The sequence below is a fragment of the Chiloscyllium plagiosum genome, unplaced genomic scaffold (assembly GCF_037043375.1).
Source record: "Chiloscyllium plagiosum isolate Xiang-an unplaced genomic scaffold, Cpla_swu_hap1 HiC_scaffold_49, whole genome shotgun sequence".
In the NCBI taxonomy this organism is placed as follows: domain Eukaryota; kingdom Metazoa; phylum Chordata; class Chondrichthyes; order Orectolobiformes; family Hemiscylliidae; genus Chiloscyllium; species Chiloscyllium plagiosum.
Window position 1 is genome coordinate 8,647,163 of NW_028270187.1, and position 21,006 is coordinate 8,668,168.

The 21,006-nt window shown below is 42.7% G+C and overlaps 1 long non-coding RNA gene across 1 annotated transcript; it reads left to right on the forward strand.

Annotated features, from left to right (window-relative positions):
- The first annotated feature begins 27 nt into the window (after positions 1-27).
- Positions 28-20,743, forward strand: LOC122544655 (uncharacterized). Its single transcript, XR_015755246.1, has 3 exons — positions 28-418; positions 14,563-14,670; positions 19,823-20,743. It is a non-coding gene; the product is annotated as an uncharacterized LOC122544655 (long non-coding RNA).
- Positions 20,744-21,006: the final 263 nt, after the last annotated feature.

Genomic DNA, 21,006 nt, shown 5'->3' on the forward strand with positions numbered 1-21,006 from the left:
TGACCCTCGGGAACGGGACATGTTGACACAGTCCGCTCTCCCTCGGCGCTTTTCCTTCCCGCGTGGCCCCGGCGCCATTTTAGCTTCAGGCCCCGCGCGAGATGGCGGTTAACGGCCGCCTCGTGCCCCAAGTGACCGTTAGCAGCTGCTTCAGGGGAAAGGCTCTTTAAAGGGACAACCCTTTCAGGAGAGAGAAACAACAGGGCCGGCTCCGGGACTCGCCAAACTCAATAATAATGACAAATACACAGAGACAGAGAGGTGGGAGTGAACAAGAAATCGTGCGGCGGCATATCAAGACCAAAGGCCACTCTCCCGAAGGACGGCTGCCCTGGACTCGAAACGTTGACTCCGCTTTCTCTCTGTCTGTCTCTGGACAGATGCTGCCAGGCCTGAAGCACAAACAAGGTCCTCGGGGGTGAGTCCGAGTTCAGGATCCTATTAAGGTTCGGTTGGCAGATGGATGACAGTGTGGGAGGGTATGCAATGGGATTAGAAGAATGGAGGCGGAAACTGGTTCCTAAATGGGGAAAGGTTTCGGAAATCTGAAGCCCAAAGGGACTTGGGAGTCCGAGTTCAGGATTCTCTTCAGGTTAACAGGCAGGTTCAGTTGGCAGTTAGGAAGGCAAATGTAATTGTGAGAAACGAAACTCACACGTCAATAATTTCAGTCCTACACAAAACCTGAATCAGTAGTGTCACAATGTTCCAAATGTGGTCTGACCAGAGCCTTATACACCGTCAGTAGTACATCCCTGCTCTTGTATTCTAACCCTCCCGAAATGAATGCTAACGTTACGCGGGATAATAGGTAAAGTAGTGGTACTTCTGCAATCATATTTACTTATGCAAGGTAAGTGAACTCACACCAGTGTATAATTGTTTCAGCCAAGAGCTGAGTCAACAAGACTGAAAACTATGTGAAGGAAATACATAATTGTTTTTGTATTAGCTAAAATGTACATGCAAGAACGAAATGTGCCTGCAACAATGGTAGATGTTACAGACAAATAGATAAGGTGCTGTGAGGGGAGGGGGTTAAGCTAGATATGCCTCTACAAACAGTAGTTATAAGCATCTGTTTCCCGCTTCTGCAAAAACAAGAACAAACCACAATCAAGTAGTCATGAGGTCATAAGGTCATAACAAGTAAGGGAGGGTATACCTAACAATGGCCCACAGCAGGATGTGATCAAATGGCCCTTTGAGGCCAGAAATAAGCACCCTTGCAAGAGGGTGTGGTGTCCACTGTCCACAAGGCAGGGACAGACAGACAGACACACACTGAATTCAACTAGTACACAACATTTATGTAATTTGGTTCCTATTCTTTCATCCCATTGCTCCTCCCCTGTTTACATCTCCCACTTCTCTAAGACCGGCGCCCATTACTCTTGTTTATCTCTTGCCTTATCCGGCCTTGTCTGTGACAAAATGCTTATTTCTGGCCTCAAAGGGCCATTTGATCACATCCTGCTGTGGGCCATTGTTAGGTATATCCTCCCTTACTTGTTATGACCTTATGACCTCATGACTACTTGATTGTGGTTTGTTCTTGTTTTTGCAGAAGCGGGAAACAGATGCTTATAACTACTGTTTGTAGAGGCATATCTAGCTTAACCCCCTCCCCTCACAGCACCTTATCTATTTGTCTGTAACATCTACCATTGTTGCAGGCACATTTCGTTCTTGCATGTACATTTTAGCTAATACAAAAACAATTATGTATTTCCTTCACATAGTTTTCAGTCTTGTTGACTCAGCTCTTGGCTGAAACAATTATACACTGGTGTGAGTTCACTTACCTTGCATAAGTAAATATGATTGCAGAAGTACCACTACTTTACCTATTATCCCACGTAATGTTAGCATTCATTTCGGGAGGGTTAGAATACAAGAGCAGGGATGTACTACTGACGGTGTGTAAGGCTCTGGTCAGACCACATTTGGAACATTGTGAGCAGTTTTGGGCTCCCTATCTCAGGATGTGCTGAACTTGGAGGGGGTCCAGAGGGGGTTTACAAGAAAAATCCCAGGGATAAAGAACTTATCATATGAGGAGAGGTTGAGGACTCTGGTACTTAAATCGATGGAGTTTATAAAGGTGTGGGAGAATCTGATTGAAACTTGCAGATTATTGAGAGGCCCAGATAGAGTGGACATGGTGAAGATGTTTCAATGAGTAGGACGGACTAGGACCCAATGGCCCAACTTCAGATTGAAGGGACGTCCCTTTAGAACTGAGATACTGTTGGGGGAACGACTTACTGGGGGTAAGCAATGGGGTACAGGTCCCTGTCCCTGTTGTTCGATAGGGAAGTGGGAAGAGAATCAGAGCATGTCATTAGGGACTCCATAGTTAGGGGACAGACAGGACGTTCTGTGGGAACGAGAGAGACTCACGGTTGGTGTGTTGCCTTCCGGGTGCCAGGGTTCGTGATGTCTTTGATCCTGCTTTTGGGATCTTTGCAGGCGAGGCGGAGCAGTTCACATAGGCACTACCAACTTTGGTAGGAAGAGAGATGGGGATTTAAGGCAGAAATTCAAAGAACTAGGATGGAAACTTCGAGCTAGGACAAACAGAGCTGTTATCTCTGGTTTGTCGCCCATGCCCCATGCGAGCGAGGCATGGAATAGGGAAAATGGGTGAGAAAGTTTATAGCCTTAAATGTTGTCCTTAATCATTGAGACTAAAATGTAATTTTGAATTATGGAACACATTTGCTGCATACTAGAAAATGTCATGGCAGGAGCGAGTCTGTATAAACAAGACACTGAGTGATAACATTCACGGCTGTTCCTTTGTGAATTTAATTTCGCAATGTTTAATTCTGATCTCGGAACGAAATTCTGTATCGATTAACTCATCTCCCAAATTGTTGTCCTTTGCTATTACCTGTCTAGTTCAGAATATGCAGTGCTTTTGTTAACTTTTGTGTTTGTGACAATAACTCCTTTGTAAATCTGTGTATAAGAATAGTCTGTTTTTGATAGTAGGACGGAGTAGCTGGCCAATATCCAGTTAGCTTGATATAGGTATCAATGTTATGTAACAGTGATGGTATTAGTAAATGAAGGGGATGATTAAAATTAAACTAAACTGTCTGTGAGAGTTTTTTTTAATATGTTCCAGACCACCAAAGAGTATGATCTCTGGTACAAACCAAAAGAGAGGCTTACAGGTTGAATTCATAAGGAATTCCCTGTGCGGTCTCAAATGTGTACTTTAACAAGAGGAATAGTGCAGGAGGGAGGATTTTGGATTCCTGGATAATTGGGGCTCTTTCTGGGGTAGGTGGGACCTCTACAAACAGGATGCTTGTCATTTGAACCACAGGGTTAACAATATCCTGGAAGGGGAAATTTGCTAATGCACTTCGGATAGGTTTAAAATAATTCAGCAGGGGGATGGGAGCCTAAATTATAGTTCAAGTATAGAGGAAGTTGAGAGAAAGGAGGCCCGAAATAAGGTTTCAGGGTTTCAAGAAGGCACTGTCAGGCCAGTAGTTGGTTTGAAGTGTGTCTATTTCAATGCCAGGAGCATCCGGAATAAAGTAGGTGAACTTGCAGCATGGGTAGGTACCTGAGATTTCGATGTTGCGGCCATTTCAGAGGCATGGGTAGAGCAGGGACAGGAATAGTTGCTGCAGGTTCCGTGATTTAGATGTTTCAGTAAGATCAGAGAAAACGGCAAAAGAGATGGGGGTGTGGCATTGTTCGTCAAGGACAGTATTATGACTGAAGAAATGACATTTTGAGGATTCGTCTATTGAGGTAGTATGGGTTGAGATTAGAAACAGGAAAGGAGAGGTCACTCTGGTAGTTTTCTATAGGCCTCTTAATAGTTCCAGAGATTTAGAGGAAAGGATAGCAAAGATGATTCTCAATAAGAGCAAGAGTGACAGTAGTTGTTATGGAGGACTTCAATTTCCCAAATATTGACTGGGAATACTATCGTTGAAGTACTTTAGCTGGGTTAGTTTTTTGTCCATTGTGTGCAAAAGGGTTTTCTTCCACAGTATGTAGACAGGTCAACAGGGGGCAAAGCCACATTGGATTTGGTACTGGATAATGGACCTGGCCAGGTGTTAGATTTGGAGGTAGCTGAGCACATTGGTGATAGTGATCACAAATCAGTTATGTTTACTTTAGTGATGGAATGGGATACGTATACACCGGAGGGCAAGAGCTACAGCTGGGGGAAAGTCACTTACAATGTGATTAAACAAGATTTAAGATGCATAGCATGGGGAAGAAACTGCAAGGGCACAATAGAAATATGGAGCTTCTTCAAGGAACAGCTACACTGTGTCCTTGGTAAGTATGTAACTGTCAGGCAGGGATGAAGTTGTCGAGTCAGAGAAGATAAGGCAAACGCTAAATGATGATTTTTTCGTCAGTATTCACACTGGAAAAAGACAATGTTGTCAAGGAGAAGGCTGAGAAACAGTTACGAGACGAGTTAAGATCCAGTTTCATAAGGAGGAGGTACTAGAAATTTTGGGAAGTGTGAAAATAGATAAATACCTTGGACCAGATGGGATTCATCCGCGGATTCTCTGGGAAGCCACGGAGAAGATTGCCGAGACTTTGACTTTGATCTTTGTGTCGTCATTGTCTACAGGAATAGTACCAGAAGACTGGAGATAGCAAATAGCATTCCCTTGTTCAAGAAGGAGAGTAGAGCCAACCCTGGTAATTATAGACCAGTGAGCCTTACTTTGGTTGAGTAAAGTGTTGGAAAAGGCTAGAAGAGATAGGATTTATAATTATCGCAAAAGGAATAAGTTGATTAGTGATAGTCAACACGGTTTTGTGAAGGTACGTTGTGCCTCACAAACCTTAGAGTTCCTTGAGAAGGTGACCATACTGGTGGATGAGAGTAAAGCCGTTGATGTGGTGTATGTGGATTTTGATAAGGCATTTGATAAGGTTCCACATGGTAGGCTAGTGCACAACATATGGAGGCATGGGATTTAGGTCGATTTAGTGGTTTCAATCAGAAATTGGCTAGCTGAAAGACAACAGAGGGTAGTAGTTGATGGGAAATGTTCAAGATCCTGTTGTAATCTGAGGTAACCCTCTTCGCTGTCCACTACACCTCCAATTTTGGTGTCGTCTGCAAACTTGCCTCTTACGCTCATGTCCAAATAATTTATGTAAACGACAAAAAGTTGAGGACCCAGCACTGATCCTTGTGGCACTCCACTGGTCAGAGGCCTCCAGTCTGAAAAACAAACCCCCACCATCACCCTCTGTCTTCTACCTTTGAGCCAGTTCTGTATTCAAATGGCTAGTTCTCCCTGTATTCTGTGAGATCTAACCTTGCTAATCAGTCTTCTTTTGGGGAACCTTGTCAAATGCCTTACTGAAGTCCGGATAGATCACATCTATCGCTCTGCCCTCATCAATCTTCTTTGTTACTTCCTCAAAAATCTCAATCAAGTTTGTGAGACATGATTTCCCACGCACAAAGCCATGTTGACTATCCCAAATCAGCCCTTACCTTTCCAAATACATGTACATCCTGTCCTTCAAGATTCCCTCCAACAACTTATCCACCACCGACGTCAGGCTCACTGGTCTATAGTTTCCTGGCTTGTCCTTACCACACTTCTTTAACAGTGGCACCACATTAGCAAACCTCCAGTCTTCTGGCACCGCACCTTTGACTATCAGTGATACAAATATTTCAGTAAGAGGCCCCAGCAATCACTTTCCTAGATTCCCACAGAGTTCTAGGGTACACCTGATCAGGTCCTGGGGATTTATCCACCATTAACCGTTTCAAGACATCCAGCACTTCCTCCTCTGTAATATAGACATTTTGCAAGATGTCACCATCTATTTCCCTACCTTTTCCACAGTTAAATACTGATGCAAAATACTCATTTAGTAACTCCCCCATTTTCTGCAGCTCCACACAATGGGCTGAGAAGTGGCTGGCAGATGGAGTTTAATTCAGATAAATGAGAGATGCTGCATTTTGGGAAAGCAAATCTTAGCAGGACTTATACACTTAATGTAAGGTCCTAGGGAGTGTTGCTGAACAAAGCGACCTTGGAGTGCAGGTTCATAGCTCCTTGAAGATGGAGTTGCAGGTGGATAGGATAGTGAAGAAGGCGTTTGGTATGTTTTCCTTTATTGGTCAGAGTATTGAGTACAGGAGTTGGGAGGTCATGTTTCGGCTGTACAGGACATTGGTTAGGCCACTGTTGGAATATTGCATGCAATTCTGGTCCCCTTCCTTTCGGATAGATGCTATGAAACTTGAAAGGGTTCAGAAAGATTTACAAGGATGTTGCCAGGGTTGGAGGATTTGAGCTGTAGGGATAGGCTGAACAGGCTGGGGCTGTTTTCCCTGGAGCGTCGGAGACTGAGAGGTTTACAAAATTGAGGGGCATGGATAGGGTAAACGGGCAAAGTCATTTCCCTGTGGTCGGGGAGTCCAGAACTAGAGGGCATAGGTTTAGGGTGAGAGGGGAAAGATATAAAAGGGACCTAAGAGGCAACTTTTTCACGCAGAGGGTGGTATGTGTATGGAATAAGCTGCCAGAGGAAGTGGTGGAGACTGGTACAATTGCAATATTTAACAGGCATTTGGATTGGTATATGAATAGGAAGTGTTTGGAGGGATACGGGTGCTGGCAGGTGGGACATATCCCTCCAAACCCTTCCTATTCATATACCCATCTAAATGCCTCTTAAATGTTGCAATTGTACCAGCCTCCACCACATCCTCTGGCAGCTCATTCCATGCACCTACCACGCTCTGCGTGAAAAAGTTGCCCCTTAGGTCTCTTTTCTATCTTTCTCCTCTCACCCTATACCTATGCCCTCTAGTTCTGGACTCCCCAACCCAGGGAAAAGACTTTGCCTATTTATCCTATCCATGCCCCTCATAATTTTGTAAAGGTCATCCCTACAGCCTCCGACGCTCAGGGAAAACAGCCGCAGACTGTTCAGCCCCTCCCTGTAGCTCTGATCCTCCAACCTTGGCTACATCCGTGTAAATCTTTTCTGAACCCTTTCAAGTTTCACAACATCTTTCCGATAGGAAGGAGACCAGAATTGCACGCAATATTCCAACAGCGGCCTAACCAATGTCCTGTACAGCCGCAACATGACCTCCCAACTCCTGTACTCAATACTCTGACCAATAAAGGAAAGCGTACCAAATGCCTTCTTAACTATCATATCTACCTGCAACTCCACTTTCAAGGAGCTATGAACCTGCACTCCAAGGTCTCTTTGTTCAGCAACACTCCCTAGGACCTTACCATGAAGTGTATAACTCCTGCTAAGATTTGCTTTCCCAAAATGCAGTACCTCGCATTTATCTGAATTCAACTCCATCTGCCACTTCTTGGCCCATTGGCCCATCTGATCAAGATCCTGTTGTAATCTGAGGTAACCTTCTTCGCTGTCCACTACACCTCCAATTTTGGTGTCATCTGCAAACTTACTAACTGTACCTCTTATGCTCGCATCCAAATCATTTATGTTAATAACAAAAAGTTGAGGGCCCAGCACCGATCCTTGTGGCACACCACTAGTCACAGGCCTCCAGTCTGAAAACCAACCCTCCTCCACCACCCTCTGTCTTCTACCTTTGAGCCAGATCCGTATCCAAATGGCTCGTTGTCCCTGTACTCCATGAGATCTAACCTTGCTAACCTCTCTCCCATGGGGAACCTTGTCGAACGCCTTACTGAAGTCCATATAGATCACATCTACTGCTCTGCCCTCATCAATCTTCTTTGTTACTTCTGCAAAAAACTCAATCAAGTTCAATGAATTAAATTTGACAGTTTAAATATTCTTCACTACATGGCAAAATAAAAGTCCTTTTAGCCTTCCTCCTTCCTATCATAGAGCAACACAAGAGTACTGGTAATGGCTTGCACCAGATCGGTAGATAGAATAGAATTGGCCAATTCTCTTCCCTGCACAAAGAACCCTGCGGTCAGTCAGCTGCAATGCTGATGAATTGTTCATTGCCCTTTCACTTAGTTACAAATGGCTTTACTTATTACTGATCAATAATTCATCAGTAAAGTATGTCTCTATGCAAATATTGATAGCATCCCACAATTCCCAGTTAGACTCTGCACTATAGGAGTTGCAAAGGTCCATTGATTTTTTCTCTCCTTGATTCTGAAGAGTAGCACAGATGCTCTTCTGCTGCAATGTGTTGTCTGTGCACCTTTCCATGGATCCTGTAGGCAGTAAAACTAAAGAACATTGGCTGTGGAGGTTATCCAACTACACAGTCATAGAGATGTACAGCATGGAAACAGACCCTTCGGTCCAACTCGTCCATGCTGACCAGATATCCTAACCCAAACTAGTCCCACCTGCCAGAACCCGGCCCCTATCCCTCCAAACCCTTCCTATTTATATACCCATCCAAATGCCTCTTAAATGTTGCAATTGTACCAGCCTCCACTTCCTCTGGCAGCTCATTCTATACACGTACCACCCTCTGCGTGGGAACTATAGACCAGTGAGCCTGACGTCAGTGGTGGGCAAGTTGTTGCAGGGAATCCTGAGGGACAGGATGTGTATATATATTTGGAAAGCCAAGGACTAATTAGGGATAGTTGACATGGCTTTGTACATGGGAAATAATGTCTCACAAACTTGATTGAGTTTTTTGAAGAATTAACAAAGAGGATTGATGAGGATAGAGCGGTAGATGTGATCTATATGGACTTCAGTAAGGCATTGACAAGGTTCCCCATGAGAGACAGGTTAGCAAGGTTAGATCTCTCAGAATACAGGGAGAACTAGCCATTTGAATACAGAACTGGCTCAAAGGAAGAAGACAGATGGTGATGGCGGAGGGTTGGTTTTCAGACTGGAGGCCTGTGCCCAGTGGAGTGTCACAAGGATCGGTACTGGGTCCTCTACATTTTGTCATTTACATAAATGATTTGGATGCGAGCATAAGAGGTACAGTTAGTAAGTTTGCAGATGACACCAAAATTGGAGGTGTAGTGGACAGGTTACCTCCGATTACAACAGGATCTTGATCAGATGGGCTGAGAAGTGGCAGATGGAGTTGAATTCAGATAAATGCGAGGTACTGCATTTTGGGAAAGCAAATCTTAGCTGGACTTATACACTTAATGGTAAAGTCCTAGGGAATGTTGCTGAGCAAAGAGACCTTGGAGTGCAGGTTCATAGCTCCTTGAAAGTGGAGTTGCAGGTAGATAGGATTGTGAAGAAGGTGTTTGGTCTGCTTTCCTTTATTGGTCAAAATATTGAGTACAGGAGTTGACAGGTCATGTTGGGGTTGTACAGGACATTGGTTAGACCATTGTTGGAATATTGTGTGTAATTCTGTTCTCCTTCCTATCGGAAAGATGTTGTGAAACTTGAAAGGGTTCAGAAAAGATTTACAAGGATGTAGCCAGGGTTGAAGGATTTGAACTATAGGGAGAGGCTGGGGCTGTTTTTCCTGGAGCGTCGGAGGCTGAGGGCTGCCCTTATAAAGGTTTACAAAAAAAAACTACGTGTACAGTGCCAGACACATTCACTTTCACTCATGGGAGTGACTCCAGTGGCAATGGGTAATACCTGTCAAGTAGCAGAAGTTTGAACAATGAAGTACTCTAACAGTTAAAACAGGTGAAATGTTTCAATTTAGATGGCACATAAGCACTGTGAAATACAATAACCAATAATAAGGAGCATGTTGATATCTAGTATCAGAGACTGAATAAATCCCACTCTCACTCTCAGCCTGGTGCTGATGAACACACACAACATACACTTACATACTGGTTGGGAACCAGAGAAATGCAGAAGCATTTCCACACTTTCTCAACATACGAAACACTATTTTATAAGGCATTAAACACACCTCAAAGTATATTAGATCATGACATGCAGAACTGGAAACACAAGGAGACATACAGACAATGTCAGTTGGATATAGACCAGTAGCACCCGTAATGCAGATTGACAGCACAACAGAAAATTCACTCTCACACGGCCAGTTGCTGGTGAAAGCGAACAAATTGCAATTTAGGCCCAGAAGTACTTCCAGACATGAGCAGTTATAAATTGACTAACCAAATTATTAATTGCTTCAGAAGATCTTAGTATTAGATGTTACATTATTGCAGTGCCCAGCAGCAACTGACAAAGACTACTGCACACACAAAATGTAAAAAAAAACGAAGATTGAATACAATAAAATTCAGATTCCTGGCAAAGATAAGTATTGAAACAACGTTAATTCCTCAATCACAGGTTTAGCAACTATTGAACAGGTTTATCCTACACCCTGACTGAAAAAACACAACTGAATATAGAAAGAGAATGGCATCCATATACTCGACTTATCACCGCCAAAGCAAAACTGGCACTACATGTATTCAAAGGCAGATAACTACAGAACTAATTTCAAATTGGCATTTACACCGAGACACTGGCAGTGAGTGGATGAAGCTCAGAATCCCAACGATTAGTGGAAACTAGTATGGAATACAGATGAAGAATAGAGTGTCCCAATGCAGACACAATGAGCTGAATAGTGGTACCAATTCAGTGATTGGGCTGTAATCTCTTCGCATTTTGTGATTTATGACACAATCTCAACACTTAAAAACTGCTATCACAGATTGAATCACAGCCATAGAGATTTTTTTCTCTACTTCATTCATGGGATGGGGGCATCACGGGCGAGACCAGCATTTATTGTCCATCCAAACAACCCATGCAGTACTTATGAGTCAACCACATTGCTGTGGGTCTGGAGTCACATGTAGGCCAGACAAGGTAAAGATGGCAGATTCCTTCCTTCAAGGACATTATTGAACCAAATGAGTTTTTTCTGACAATCAACAAGATATTCATGGACATCATTAGACCTTAGAATATTATTGGCTGCCAGAGAATTGAGCAACTTTGATATATAAGAGTAGAAAGTGACTGGAACTCATTGAGAACTTCACTCTCCCAGTCACACAGCAGAAACTGACATGTAAAGATCATGTACTAAACTCTCATCTGTACACAATCAAAACTGACAGTCATAGATTTATATCTGCTCTCTCATACTCACTTTGCAACAACTGAAAGGAAGAGAACTATACTCTCTCACTCTCACTCTCACTCAAACACACACACGACAGGTACCGTTTGATAACAAGACTAACACCTTTGCATCGCAAATCCTGACAGGTACAGTATGATAAATTAATTTGTGCAAATATGAACAAGAAGCTAACAGATACACATTAATAACTGCACTCTCAAATGCACAGAGCAGAATCTGACAAGGACAGATTGGTAAACAGCTCACTTGCAGGTGGCAGTAAATTTCAGGGAAAGATTGATAACTACACTCTCATATTCACAAAGCAAAAACTGGATTGATTATGCTCCCAATTTCAAATCACGTAAATTGACATGTACACTTTGATAACAACAGTTACATATTCACAGAGCAGAAACTGACAGAGATTAATAACAAAACAAAAATTGATTGAAAATCCACAGGCCTGGCAGCATTTGTGCAGAGAAATCAGAGTTAACATTTTAGGTCTAGTGACTGTTCCTCAGAACTGATGCTAGCTAGGAAAATGCACACAATGTGGTCTCATCTATGTTGGGGAAACTGAGTATAGAGTGGGTGTCCGCTTTGCAGGGTCCAGAAAAAGACTGAGCTTTCAGTTGCCTGCCACTTCAACATACCACCCTGAACTCTGGCCAATATATCTGTCTCAGGCTTCCTGCAGCAGCCCAGCAAAGCTCCATGCAAGCTAGAAGAACAGTACCTAATTTTCTGCTTGGGAACTCTACAGCCTTCTGCAATCAATACTGAGTTCAACACCTTTAGGGCTAGAGTTCTCCCAAGTCATTACCTAAACCCCACACACCCGGCCTTGTGAACACATTTTCTGCTATTCTCCACCACCAATTGTTAGCCACTAACAGCCCCTATTAATAGCTACTCGCCCTCCTAATCTGACAGTTACCCACTCCTTTGTCTGTCCAACTGTTCTTCTCTCTCTTCGGACCTATTATTTACTCCTTACCCTTCCATCCAACCTATCTTCTGCATAAAAGCAAATATTTTCCTAGCTACTATTAGTTCTGAGGAAGGGTTACTGGCTCAAATTTTAATTGAGTTCTGTCCACAAATGCAGTTAGAGCTGCTGAGCTGTTTAAGCAACTTCTGTTTCTGTGTTACAGCACCTGCAGTTGTTTGGGTTTTTATTTAGAGATTAACTATATTTTCATACTCTAAGCAGAAACTGCCAGGTACAATTGATAACCACATTCACATGTTCACAAAAGAAAAGCTGTTAGGCAAACATTGATAAATACACTCAGATTTACATTAGAGCCTGACTGGGAAGGATTCTTAACTAAACATTCACAAAGGGAAAACTGACAGGGACTGTTAAATACTAAATTTTCCCATTCATATAGCAGAAACTGGCAGGTTTAAATTGACAGTTTCCCAAATACATTCACCAAGCAGATTTCCTCAGGAGGCTATGGAAATTTGGCATGTCCATAAAGACTCTTCCAAATTTTTATAGATGCACCATAGAAAGCATCCTATCTGGATGTGTCACAGCGTGGTGTGGCTACTGTGCTGCCCAAGACCACCACAAACTACAGAGAGTTGTGAACACGGCCCAGTCCATCACAGAAACCAACCATCCATCCAAAGTCTCCATTTACACTTCCCCTGTCTCCGGAAATCAACCAACATAATCAAAGACCATCCGACCCTGGTTATACTCTCCTCCACCCTCATCTGTCAGGTGGAAAATACAGAAGGTTGCATATACCGTCCAACAGATTCAAGAACTGATTCTCCGCTGTTGTTAGACTTTTGGATGGACCTCTCAAATTTTAATGTTGATCACTCTCTATGCACCTTCTCTGCACCATTAACACTTTATTCCAGATTCTGTTCTATTGCCCCAATGCACTTTGTATGATTTGATATGCCTGTAAAGCAAACAAAACAATACTTTTCATTGTATCTCTGTATATGTGACAATAATAAAACGGATCAAATCAAATGGATAACTAAACTCATGTTAATTTTGCAGAATCCGAGAGTTACAGGCTGATAACTACACAACCTGACAGGAAAAGATTAATAAATACTTGAACACTGACATTACAGAGCCAGACAGGGAAAGGTTGATAACTAAACTCTCACATTCACAAAGCAGACACTGATAGTGACAGATGAGAACTCAGCTCACACATTCACATAGCAGAGACTGGCAATTACACAAACGTGTTCACCACGTAGAAGCCGACAGGTACAGATTGACAGCTATATTTACGTATTCACACAGCAGAGTCTAAAAGGTACAGATTGACAATTACACTCTCACTTTGACAAAGAAGAAATTGACAGGTAGGGAATGATAACTATATTCCCACATTCACATAGCTGAAACTGACAGCTACAGTTTGATTTAAATGCTCCTATTCACAAGAGAATGTGATGGGTACTGATCAATAACTGTATTCATATATTAACAGGGAATAATCTGACAGGGACAGATTAGTATCGACTCTGATACTGACATAGTAGAAACAGATTGACAATGACACTCTGGAGTCAAATAGCAAAACCTGACAGGTACTATTTGATAATTGCACTCACATATTGATATAGCTAAAACCGATGGGTAGAGGTCAATACCTACATTCTCACAAAAGAAACTGACCAGTACAAATTGATGACTACATGTAATATTCATACAGCAGAAACTGACAGGGACATACTGATAGTGACACTGCTGTTCTCATAGCTGAAACCGACAGGTTGATATATAGCAGAGACTGCTCTGGAAAGATTAGTTAGTAAACGCTCACATTCACATGGCAGAAACTGACAGGTATAGATTGATAACTGAACTCGCACATCCCCATCAGAGAAACACATAGGGACCAATTCTATTTATTTAAAATGTATAAAATGTATTTATCAACCAGTCCCTGCCAGTTTCTACTATGTGGATATGAGTTCAGTTATCAATCTATACCTGTCAGTTTATGCGATGTGAATACATGAGTGTAGTTATCAATCAGTCCCTCTCAGTCTCTGCAATGTCAAAATGTATTTACCAGAGAGTGACAGGGACAGATTAATAACTACATTCATTCATACATTCGCACAGCTTATACTGACAGGTACAGTTTGATAACTACACTCCGATATTCACAGACCAGAAACTAACAGGTACATGTTGAAAACTGTACTCACACATTCACCTAGCAGGAACTAACAGGTATGGATTGATAAGTAAACTCTCCTATCCAGACACGCACTTGCATTGAGAAGTCCCATTTGTGAAGCTGTAGTGGTGTTGGTTAGTATCTGTTTCTCAGTGAATTGGGGTAGAGTTCTTTTGCTACAATCACCAGACAAAAAGCAACTCGGGCCAAGAATGGAGTCAGACCTGCAGTTCTGTTTGAATTGCTGGCCTGAAAGAAACACAGCCTAATGATTATAAAATGAATGTTACATTAAGTGAGTTTGACAGTATCAAACCTTTCAATGTTGATTTGCAGGAGATGTCTCTTCTCTCTTCCTCCAGACAATTACTTGAAGGACCAAGACAATGTAACATCCCCTCGGTACGAAGCCAAGTGTGATCAATTCCTTCTAACAAACAGCAGGTATGTTATCACAGTCAGACTGAAGAATATACTTTAGCTGTCACAAAGCGGTCTGAATTAGACACACATTGAGCTCAATTTCCAATGATAATTTTTCAAAGCAAGGGTGAAATACCACCAAGCAATTATAATTTTTTTTATCACTCTCCAATCTCAATTCCTATCACCCCATTTCCAATAAATGTTATCATTCACAACCGTAGAGTCATAGTATCTTGAAAGTGGAGTCACAGGTAAACCAAATAGTGAAGTTGGTGTTTGGTATGTTTGCCTTTATTGGTCAGTACATTTGATCCTGGTCTCCCTGCTATAGCTTAGGAAAGATGTTGTAAAACTTGAAAGTGTTCAGAAAAGAATAAAGCTGAGAAAATTTGGCATGATGATGAATACCTTTGCCAACTTTTATAGGTACGCTATTCGAGAGTGTTTTGTCTGGATGTATCACTACCTGGTATGGGGTGGGGGGGGTGGAAATAACTGTACCATTCAAGATCTGAGACGGTTACAGAGAATGGTGAACTCTGCCTGGACAATCACAAAGGCTAACCTCCCATCTATGGAATCCATCTACCAAGCCTGCTGTCAAAGAAAAGCCACCAGCATTCTCAAAGATCCATCCCACCCTGGCAATGCTTTTCTACAACCTCTACCAATGGGGAGAAGGTACAGGAGCCTGAACACACGCACCAGTTGGTTGTGAAACAGTTTCTACTCTATTGTTTTTAGAATACTGAATGAACTCAAACTTTTAACATTTGCATGTACCTGTGTTTTTGTTTTGCTGCTGTTTATATATTATTTACTTATCTATGCTATTTAACTGTGATTTGCCTGTATTGCTCGCAAGACAACTTTTCACAGTGCCTGGGTACACGTGACAATAAACTCAATTCAGAAGATTTACAAAGATGTTGCCAGGGTTAGAGGATTTGACCTACAGGGAGAGGCTGAATACGCTGGAGCAGAGGCTGAGGGGTGACCTTATAGGGGTTTATAAAATCCTGAGGGGCATGGATAGGATAAATAGGAAAGCTCTTTTTCCTCGGGGGGGAGGGTGCAAAATCCAGAGGGAATCAGTTTAGAATGTCAGGGGAAAGATTTGGAAGGGACCTCAAGGTCAAATCTTTCATGCAGAGGATGGTGCATGTATGGAATGAGCTGCCAGAGGAAGTGGTGGAGGCTGATACAATTACAACAGTATCTGGATGGGTAAATGAATAGGAAGGGTTTGAAGGAATATGGGCCAAATGCTGGTAAATGGAACTAGTTTGCATCGGATATCTTGTCAGCATGGATGTGTTGGATTGAGAAGTTTATTTCTGTGCTGTACATCTCTATCTATTTGATAACAGATGCTTTATTTCTGTTGACTTAAATATTGTGATAAATCAGAGCAAGGTACTAATATTTAGATGTAAGGGAGAGAGAATTCCTCAAGTAGGGCACTATAATAGAGCCTGATTTCTGGTTTACTTTCTAATGAACAAATATTAACCACAAGCACCAATTGTGCATTTATTTTGTTTCATTTTTCTTGTTTTATTCCCTGCTATGATAGCACTGTGTCTGGATGGTTGACAGGCTGGGAGATTGTGGGTTGGGCCTTGATCGACTGATTTACTGTTTTATTGTTCTGCAAGGTTTAACGGGGGGGTCAAAGCTTCAGCAGAAATCCAGCACAGCTGAGAATAGACAACATCTTACTCTGTGGGACCAGGGAGATCAACAGAAAACAGAGAAAACAGGACCTGAATCTGGGCTGACACCAGACTACCATGTTATCAATGCTTTGATTAGCAATGCCTACCCTCTACGTTAACTTAGCTTCCCATTCGATTTGAATGCCACATACCCCCTCGATATTCAGGATTCAGTCCTTGTCATCCTGAAGCCACGTCTCTGTAAGGGGTGTCAGAGCATAATTCTCTTTAATGTGTGCAGTCCAATTCATTCACTTTTGTTACGATGCAGTACACGTTCAGCCACCACAGCTTTTAGTTCCAATTTTTGTGATTTTTTTTTAATCCAGCTTCGATCGCAAGCACATTTATTCTCCTTGTCTCTGTCTGTCGTTCTCTGACATTTATTTTCCACATCACTACTTGCTCACCTGCATTGATTTGGATTGGCCATAACTAAATTGCCACACTGCCCAGGGATGTGCAGGTTAGGTGGGTTAGCCGTGGGAAATGCAGGGTTATAGTTTCATAGTAATCGAAGCAGGAGTAAGCCATTTGGCCTCTTGAGCCTGCTCGGCCATTCATTAAAATTGTGGCTGATCTATCCATAATCTCATTATGCTGCAATATCCTGACTGCCCTTAATTCTCCTACCATGCAAAAACCCATCCAACTGTGTCTTGAATCTACTTAATGAAGCTGCCTCTATTGCTTACTTGGGCAGAGAATTCCATAGATTCACTGCTGTCTGGGAAAAGCAGTTCCTCCCATCTCTGTGCTAAATTTATTCCCCCTAACCTTGAGGCCAATGTCTCCTAGTCCAGTCTCACTCACCAGCAGAAACAAGTGGATAAGGTGGGAGAAGTTGGAGTTGGGTCAGATTGGCATGTTCTTCATAAGGGTCAGTGTGGACCTGATGGGCTGAATGGCCTGATCCTGCACTGTCGTGCTTCTATGATTTACCGCAGTTGTTTGCTCTGGGTCACAGTGCCCAGAATCTCCCACCGTCTGCAAATCGAAAGACAAGTCCCAACTTGCCCTCCCCTTTTTGAGTTACCTAACTGCTTAAATAATTTCTAGTGAATACAGCCCATCTCCCGCTGCTGCCTGTAAACTTTACAATGCTGATGAAACAATACCTGTAGTATTGAAAATCATAACGCTTCTAACGATACAAGTTACAATGTCCGAGGCTGAAACAAATGAGCAATTTAAAACAAATACCCACCTAACACTTCACTTACTACCGCTAAACCTTAATGCACTTCATCCCTACAATGCAATGAATTCCCACTTTTCACAAAAATCCCAGATCTACTCACGCACTCAGTTGCTGTCTCACAAACGAAATATTTCACTGTAACTTCTTTTGCTCCCAGTAAGGGCAAAGCATCTTTGAAAGCTGCTCTGAAAGTCCAATGTTTACCACAACACTTCTTTTACCAAACACATTAGTCAGACAGCACAGATACAGACCCTTTTGTCCAACTCGTCTGTGCCAACCAGATAGTATCATTTGCCAGCATTTGGCCCAAATCCCTCTAATCCCTTCCTGCTCCTGTACTCATCCAGATGTCATTTAAAATGTTACAATTGTACCAGCCTCCACCACTTCCTCTGGCAGTTCGTTCCATATATGCACCACCCTCAGGTTCCTTTTAGATCTTTCCGCTCACACCTCAAACCTATGCTTCTAGTTTTGGACTCCCCTACGCTGATCGTGGTTATTCACCCTATCCCTGCCCCTTATGAACTTCAATAAGGTGGCCCATTATGATCTTCAATAAGTTCACCCCTCAGCCTCCAACGCTCCAAGGAAAACACTCCCAGCCTATTCAGCTTCTCCCTATAGCTTAAAGTTTCCAATGCTGGCAACAGCCTTGTGCATCTTTTGTTGAACCCTTTCAATGTTTTGCAACATCTTTCTTGCAGCAGGAAGACCAGAATTGAATGCAGTATTCCAAATGTGGCCCAATCAAAATCTGTACAGCCGCAACATGACATCCCAACTCCTGTACTGAATGCACTGTCCAATAAAGGCAAACATTCCAAACGCTTTCTCCACTATCCTGTCTAACTGCGACTCCACGTACAAGGAAATATGAAGCTGCACTGCAATGTCGCTTTGTTCTGTGACATTCCCCATTAACTGTGTAAATCCTGCCCTGATTTGCCTTACCAAACTACAACACCTCATATTTATCTAAATGAAACTGCATCTGCCACTCCTCCGCCCATCAGCCCATCTGATCAATTCTATTTATAATCAAACTTTCTTTCCTCTCACATTTACTAAAAGCTGAAAATCTCCATCCCACACACACTCCCTCCATTCTCACTTTGCTGAACCTAATCCCTGCTGTACCTCATCCGGAAGGGTCTCTTCATGCTTATTAACAGGCCCACACTCAGGAGGGATCTAATTAAAACTTATAGAATAAAGAACGGCCTCGATAGAGTGGATCTTAGGAAGATGTTTCCATTGGTAGGAGAGACTAGGACCCGAGACCACAGCCTTAGAGTATAAGGGAGATCTTTTAGAATGGATATAAGGAGAATCTTATTCAGGCAGAGGAGTGGGGAATATATGGAATTCGTTGCCACAAGAGGCTGTGGAGGCCAGGTCATTGAGTATATTTTAGACTGAGATAGATAGGTTCTTGAGTGTCAAGAGGATCGATGGTTATGGGGAAAACGGTGTTGAGAAACTCATCAGCTATGATTGAATGGTAGATCAAACCTGATGTGCTGAAAGGCCTAATTTCTGCTCCGATGTCTAATGGTCTTTTGCTGTACTGGACATAGTATGAGAAATGGGAGCAGGTGGAGGCCATTTGGTCTTTTGAGCCTGCACCAGGCTCATATGAATATACCTACATTTAGAGGAATATACCTACATTTAGAGGAACTTTATTTCACTGGAGCATAGGAGGTTGCGAGGTGACCTTATGCAGGTTTACAAACTCATGAGGAGTCGTGATGAGGTTAACAGTGGGTGTCCTTTTCCTGGGTTGGAGGTTTCAAGATTAGGGAGAAAATTTTGAAGGTGTGAGGAGAAAGATTTTTAAAAGATATGAGGAGCACCAGTTCTTTCTGTTTACAGAGAGAGTGATTTGTCGTGGAATGAATGTCCAGATGTAGTGGTGGATGCAGGTACAGTTACGATATTTAAAAGACAGTATATTAGCAAGAGGAATTGAGTTCAGAAGTGGGGATGTCTTCCTGCAGTTAGGGGGTCATTGAATATATTCAAAGCTGAGTTTATCTGATTTTTGAACAACAAAGAATTGATGTTTCTGGGGGAAGGCAAGAAAATGGTTTGAAGACCTGTACAGAACAGTTACAGAGTCACACAGCACAGAAACAGACCTTTCAGTCTAACGTGTCCATGCTGACTATATTCTCAGACTAAACTAATCCCACGTATCAATGTTCTGCAGCTCCTGGTGAACTTCTGCATTTGTGCACTACAGGTTGTCTCTGATTGGCAGGAGGATCCATTGGTCAATGGAAAGAAGGATGCTGGATGTTTCTGTGGAGAATGAGGAGCATGCGTAGGATTTCACTGACACTGGTGAACAAGCGCAATATGACATGTGAAGATGCTGGTGTTACCGGCAGATTTTAAATGTCCAAATGCCAACAGCAGAAAAAAAAAGGCTGGACCCGGAATCCAACCCCACCCCCACCCCCCCGCCCCTCCACACACACACACACACAGGGAGTCGACATTTTATTCCTTTTGCATTTTGTCTGGCTGCTCAACTTTTGTATGTCTTTTCCCCAGGGTAGAGGAGGTCCAAAACTGGAGGGGTATTGGTTGAGAGTGAAAGTGGAAAAAATTAAAAGGAACCTAAGGGGTAACGTTTTCACACAGAGGGTGGTACGTTTTTGGACTGAGCTTCCAGTAGAAGTGGTGGAGGCTGGTACAGTTCCAACATTTAAATGGCATCTGGATGGATATATGAATAAGAAGGGTTTAGAGGGATACGGGCCAAACGTAGGCAAATGGGACTAAATTAATTTAGGATAGCTGATTGGAACGGACCGAAATGTTGGTTTCCATTCTCCTCAACCTTATGACATTATTTCTACATAGCCAGAACCAATTTCACAAGACTAAGAATAGACCAATCACCCCTTCCAGCCTGTCCTCAACTGTGTGGCCTAACTGCATATTTCAATGCAAGTTTCAAAAAGATGCCCATAGCTTCCTAAAATAATTGAAAACGCTTTCAGACTTTAGTCATGTTTCTGAAGGTATCTTAGGTATTCTCAGTTTTAAGTGTCAGCAACCTTTCATGCACCTGTCTCCCAGGTAGAGTCATCACCATCATATTTTCTCTCTCTCTCACACATACACACACACAAGGACTTGATACATCAATCAAGAGGCCTCAAGACATGAGAAAGGGGGGGGGGGCGGTTATGGCATAAGGGAGAGAGAATGGATGGAAGTGGAGGCTGGGGGGCGGGGAAGAGAGATGGGGGGGTAGAGAAAGACTTGGGGGGCAGAGGGTGGTGGGGAAGAGCAAGACTGGCGGTGCAAAAAGTGGTGGGAAAGAGAATGAGGGGGCATACAATGAGGAGCAGAGAGAATTGGGGCGTGTTGCAGAGTGTGAGGAGAGAGAAAATGGGGAGGGCAAAGGATAGGGGG